At 40.0% G+C, this 6,709-nt stretch overlaps 1 pseudogene; it reads right to left on the bottom strand.

Annotated features, from left to right (window-relative positions):
- Nucleotides 1-203: 203 nt before the first annotated feature.
- LOC127184700 (chromodomain-helicase-DNA-binding protein 1-like) lies at nt 204-773 on the bottom strand (annotated as a pseudogene).
- Nucleotides 774-6,709: the final 5,936 nt, after the last annotated feature.

A 6,709-nucleotide genomic window follows, 5' to 3' on the forward strand; every position in this document is an offset into this window, starting at 1 on the left:
TTAATGTACAAGTGGTGTAACAATAAATAACATGCAAACATTACATGTTACACCTTTTTTCTAATGTTATAATCAATAGATAGGCAGAACTCCCCAATTCCTATACAAATACCCATTTTTACCCTCTCAAACCACTCAATCTAGTTTTTATGTTTAGTCTCATGCTCTAAAACCAGCGAGTTAAACAAATGGTCTGTATCCTCTTACGGCCTAATCTCTGCATCACTAAATCCTTTAATATTCTCCCGAGGGATGATGCGTGGCCTCCCACGTTTCTTCGGCCGTTTCCGCTCAGAGATGGAGTCACTATCAGACCCTGAGTATCTTCTGCTCCGGCTGCGCCTCCCTTCGCTCCCGTTGAAACTTATCTGCTTCGTGCAGTTCCTCATGCGTGGCAGCAGGTAAATCTCCTCAAGCTCCTTCTGCCGCTCCTCCTCTTCTAAGCGCCTTCTTTGATCTTCCGGAATGATTTCCTACCAGTTCTCTGAATTTCTTTCAGGTTCCAATTCAATATCGTCTTCATCCATATTCGAAAAGTTGGCAACCTTGAACTGGGAGAGCAGCTCGTCCCCTACAGTCAGGGGCCCTGCCTCGTTCTCGTGTGTCTCAGTTCTCTTCAAGATCTCGTCTATGTCCATTTCCTGTGGCTCCTGCTCTTCTCCCTCAGCCTCCTTAAAAAGCTCCTCAGCACCGAATTTTAGAATGGCCGACAGCTCCTCTTTATTAAAGGGAATGGAGAGCGATGTGACCAGGAAACATGGCTTGGGTCTCATTTTTTTTTTTTTTATCAAAAGGAAAATCAAGTTTTGTATAGCCAGTTAGATACAAATAATGCTCATTTCCAAGTTTAGAAATTATAATAAGTGCTTGCTAAACATTTGGTATTAAATCATATTGTCTCGGGGGCTGGAGAGATGGCTCAGAGGTTAAGAGCACTGACTGTTCTTCCAAAGGTCCTGAGTTCAATTCCCAGCAACCACATGGTGGCTCACAACCATCTACAATGAGATCTCGTGTCCTCTTCTGGCCTGCAGACACATTTGTGGGCAGAATACTGTATAAATAATAAATATATCTTTAAAAAATCATATGGTCTCAAAATAATAATATCTAGATTATCCAGGCATGGTGGTGCACACTTTTAACCTTAGTAGGTTGATCTTTATGAGTGTGTAGCCAGCCTGATCTGCATAGAGAAATCCAGGCCTGCTAGGGCTACATAATGAGACTGTGTCTAGAAAAATACCTAGAAGAAAAGAAAACATAGAGATAAAAGCAGAAGACTTTAGACTCTTTTGCTGTTCGTTTGTTTGGTTTTGGGATTGTTTTTTGTTTGTTTTGTTTTGTTTTGTTGTTGTGTTTTTTATATAGGGTCTCATTATATAGCCCACCATAGCCTTGAACTCATGGTCCTCCGGCCTGTACTCAAAGTGCTGAAAGTGGACAAGCACTGATACACCTAGGCATGATAGAATCTTCTATCATGATGACAAATGGGTTGGAGAAGGGTAAAGGAAGGCTAGAGGATCTAGTCAAAGAGAATAAGTTCTAAAAATTGGAAAATTGGAGTCTACCAAAGTACTGGCAAAAGGACGGTTATCCATGTAAGGAATCAATCTAGGAGAGACATTTTAAAGAATAATTGGAAGGGGCCTGGAGAGATGGCTCAGTGCTTAAGAGAAACTTGTTGCTTTTCCAGAAAACCTGAATTTAGTTCCTAATGTCCATATGGTGGCGCACAACCATCTGTAACTCCAGTTTGGGCGATCCAATGGCCTCTTCTGACTTCTGCAGGCACCAGGCATGAAAAGTGCCCATATACACATGTAGGTAAAACACCCATACACAGAAAAAAAATTTTTTTAATGATTTAAATTTTAAAAAATGGACTCATACACAGCAAAACATGATACAGGGAGAGTGTGAAAAAAGACATACTTAGGGACTTTTTTGACACGATTGAAATTACCCTTGTGAAGTATGAATGATGTGGACAGTGGTGAGGGATAGAGGAGCAACAATAAAGTTGTGTTAGCTGACTTGATAGCTACCTACTCCTCCCTGTTCACTTCTTATCCATTAATCAAGTTAGCTCTTCCTGAACTCCGTCACTCCACCCGTCATTAGGCAAGCATCCTCCTCTCTGGGCCCCAGGGCCAGTCTTTGGTTTGGAGTCAAAGGTCTCCTTTTCCAGCTGTCTCTGAGCACTAATCCTTGCCTTCCCCGAGTCCCTTTCAAAAATAAAAACCTTGTCTTTAAAGAAGCATTTCTACTTGCTGTTTCTTTTGTATCATTTCCTTCCAACAGTTTTTTTTCTTTTTTTTCTTTTTTTTTTTGAGACAAGGTTTCTCTGTGTAGCCTTGGCTGTCCTAGACTCGCTTTGTAGACCAGGCTGGCCTCGAACTCAGTGATCCACCGGCCTCTGCCTCCCGAGTGCTGGGATTAAAGGCGTGCGCCACCACGCCCGGCCCAACAGTTTTCTTTAATGTTCCAATTTTATTTTGAAGTAGACAATCCATTTATACACCTTAAAGATCGGGACTGTAAGAGTTATAAAGTCCCATTCTCATGTTTTTGATGTTTGAGGAGTCCATTTTTGTCAGTCATACTTCTGGCTCCCATTGCCTTCATCCATGCTTTCTTCCTATAGATAACTTGGCTTTCTCTTCTACTAGTTCTACGAATGGGCTTGACAATGACATTTCCATACATGGATATAAAGGATGTTGATCAGATTTACCATTACCTTCTCTGGTGTCCATCCTACTTTCATTGATCTTTCCTCTTCCCAACTAATCCCCATCTACTTTCGTGTGAGTGTGTGTGTGTGCTGAATTTAATAAGGATTATTTATAGGAACAGAGTAACTGAGCAGTGATTCTTTATGTAAAACTCACACACACAAACTTACCATCACTCTGTTTTTGAACATAAAGGAGCACACAGTGGACACATTATTTTGGGTCTTGGTTTTGTAACCTAACATCAAGATTTCTTCTTGATACAAAGAGATTTCTGGTTTTTTTGTTGTTGTTGTTTTGTTTTTTGAGGTGAGATCACCCCATCTTTTATCCACTCTTTCACCTTCAATGTTTTGCACACTCAATATGTATAGGCTTTCTAAGTGGAAGGCCAATTGTGCTTTGAGAAAAATACTCTTGCTTTATTTTGGCACATGCCTCCCGCTCGAGTAGTGAAAGAAACACACATTGGGTTATATACCCCAACACACAAATTCATTCTGGTAATGCCGGTCTTTAGGGGGAAAGCGGCTCAGAAGTTGTCTTTTCTTCTCCCCAAACTCTCTGTGTGTTAAACTGGATTGGGAAGGTTCTTTGGCAGGAGGCTAACCACAGTCACAGAGAACTTTCAACGTATTAAAGTTATGTGGTCATTTTTATCTGTCTGGGTGTACCCTTTTACTCGGGCCTCTCTGAAGTAGCCTAGATCCAGAGGCTCTTAGCTACAAAACAACATTCTTTCCATTTTTTTTTCTCTAGGACTCACAGGTAAGACTCAGAGGTCACATCAGTATACTAAGAGACAAACAGAATATGGGCTTTGACCTTATATCTTAAGAGAGCCCCATTACCCAACTTCAAATATGAACACTCTGAACAAAGAGGGTGTTTGACCTAAGTTTCAATTTCTTCATCTGGAAAAAATGAAACCAACCATACAGATTTTACACAGTTGACATAAAGGTTAAGTGACAATGTATGCAAAACACTACCACGGTGCCTAGTTACCATGCAGGTGTCCCATTTTAAAAATGTTGCTGACGACAATAGAGTGTTTGAAAGTAGAGGCTTTGGAGTTAAACTGTTCTCTCTCTGACCTTGGTCCAGACAATTAAACAAATTTTGCTACAGGTTAACTAACCTCAATTTCCCCAATCATAAAAAACACGTAGAAACAGAACTTTTGTTATTTGTGCAGATTTCATCTATATAGTGCTTAACACTGAGCCCAATATCTAAGTAGTTCCCGTACCTTAGATGCATTTTAAAACCCAAACCCAACTATACTTAAATGATTTCTGCTCCTTCAGTTAAGGTTGGGATATTTCTTCGTGTATTTCCTTATAAACAGTTTCCCTATAAAAGTACGTGCACAGTGTGGAACATTTGAAATGTGTTAAGAGTAAATCTCATATATTTTTTCCCTCACAGTTTAAAAACGTGTGCTCATGGGGAAAGTTTTAGAGGGCAACATCCTGAGCATGTATTACATATTCTCAGGCTTATTTTTTCCCTTGTATTTAATGTTAACATAAAAATAACCAGAATGGCACCTATATGGAGTGCTGTCTGCCAGATGCAGTCTGAACATATTGGACTCAAACGCTGCCCTATCTACACCGCACTGCTTTAACCTTTGATCATCTATTTGCTCTACAAATATGTGTTAACACCAAAAGATTTATGAGGCTGCTGACCAAAGATGTGTAAAGGATGGTAAGCATTTTTCCCCCTTTTGAACAGCTGAGGCCTGGCTCAAGTCAGAAGTATCTGACTCCAGATCTAACCACTGCATTTATGCACCAGTCCTCTTTTCTTTTCTTTCTTGATTATGCTATCATTAAAAGAGTAATGGGAGGGGGCTGGAGAGATGGCTCAGTGGCTAAGAGCACTTACTGCTCTTCCAGAGGTTCTGAGTTCAATTCCCAGCAATCACATGCTGGGGTTGGGGATTTAGCTCAGTGATAAGAGCGCTTGCGCAAGGCCCTGGGTTCGGTCCTCAGATCTGGAGAAAAAAAATAGTAATGGGAAGAGGGTGATCATATGCCTTGTGGATCCTGGTCTGCTACCACTGACTAAATGTAAGCACCCTTTACGTAAGAAGGTCCAAGTCTCAGATAAAGACATGGATGTATTTTTAATGAGTAATGGGAAGAAAAGCTATAAAAATTGATACAAATTATGAATTTGACATTTGGGTTTTCTTTTAATGCTTAGACTTAAGCTAAGCCTTCACTCTAGGAAAAAAAAAAGTAAGGTCCCAAATCTGGAAACACTGAGCTTTCCTGGACAGCCACATGTTTTACAGATGCCTAAGCTCATATATGAACGTCTGAAGTGGAAAGATGTAAAAAAAACAAAAACAAAAACAAAAAACAAAGGTGACAGATCTGAGGGGACCAAGTAAGTAACTTCTCATTTAAGTCCAGAGCAAGTAGTTGGTTGTTCTTTATCTTAATTCAGCCCAGCATCAACAAATCACCTAAGCCTCAACATAGACACACAGCAGGTACACATTTAAGTCAGAAATGTCTGTGATCTTATTTCTAGTGAACATCGCTGATCTCTTAAAGCTCCCTTCCCAGGAGCCTCTGTGGGCAGAGATGGTAGTTACTACTTCAACACAAAACAAACAAAAACAAGTTTAATACAGAAAAGGGTTTGTTTTTAATTCCCAAACCAAGGAGAGTACATGGAGAGGAATTAATTACACATGAAGCTAACCTTGTATAATAGATGGTGAATAAACTTATTAAACGCAGATCACATTATCGGACATCTATTCCCTATGAACATAATGCTTCCTGAGCTTTGATTTCAGAGCTTGGTGTCAAATGCTAATGAGCTAGCTTCTCATACGTTAGTATGAATACACTTAAATGCCTGTATCATACATTCATACATGTTTAGTTAACAGGTCTAGAGTGGGGCCTAACCAGTTCCTATGTAATGCAGATGCTAGACTAGAATATGGGAGGAGCCAGAAGGGCATAGAAAATGGGCTGTTAGAAATCTGTATGAGGCATTGTGTGAGCATCAAGCAGAGGCCAGGCCTTTTTGTGGGAAAAGGCTTCACAAGGGAGGCTGAAGTGAGTGAATCTTGTCCCCCTACTAGCCACAAGGGGGCAGCAAAGATGCCTACACTGCAGTTCAGTTCAGTGACTATGGTATGAGCTGGAAAGTCCATCCAAACTTCTGACCCTCAGTTTTCTTTCTTATCTGCAAAATACAAAATTGAGAACATTACACTCTTTAAAGCCCTAAGACTAAGACTTGAATGAGAGAAAATATAAGGATGGCATGTAGCTCAGTGATAGAGCACTTACCTAGTATATGTAAGGTCCTGGGTTCCATCCCCAACACTTAAAATTAGTTTTAAATCACTTATTATCTGTTTATAAGAAAAACAGTATAAGGAGCTGGAGGGATGGCTCAGTGGTTAAGCGCACTGCCTGTGCTTCCAAAGTACCAGGGTTCAATTCCCAGCATGGCAGCTCACAACTGTCTGTAACTCCAAGATCTGACACCCTCACACCAACACACATAAATTAAAATTAAATAAAAAATATTAAAAAAAGAAAAACAGTATAAAAAGATTCTATTAATGAGCCTAACAAACCAACCTGCATTTTTAAAAAGATTTATTTATTTAAGTATACTCCAGAAGAGGGCACCAGATTTTACTATTACTATAGACGGTTGTGAGCCACCATGTGGTTGCTGGGAATTGAACTCAGGAACTTTGGAAGAGCAGGCAGTGCTCCTAACCTCTAAGCCATCTCTCTAGTCCTGCAACCTGCATTTTACAACTGAAGTGCAACACACTGTTTTTTTCTTACTCAGTTACCTGGTTGTGGTGAGGTGTATGGCCCTTCCACTTTGTTCAGCACAAAGATACCTCACATTTATAAATTACCTTTTTAAACGGACATAGCAAAACATCATTTAAGAGTTCTCATACAATTTAT

This window comes from Acomys russatus, chromosome X (genome assembly GCF_903995435.1).
Source record: "Acomys russatus chromosome X, mAcoRus1.1, whole genome shotgun sequence".
Lineage (NCBI taxonomy): Eukaryota > Metazoa > Chordata > Mammalia > Rodentia > Muridae > Acomys > Acomys russatus.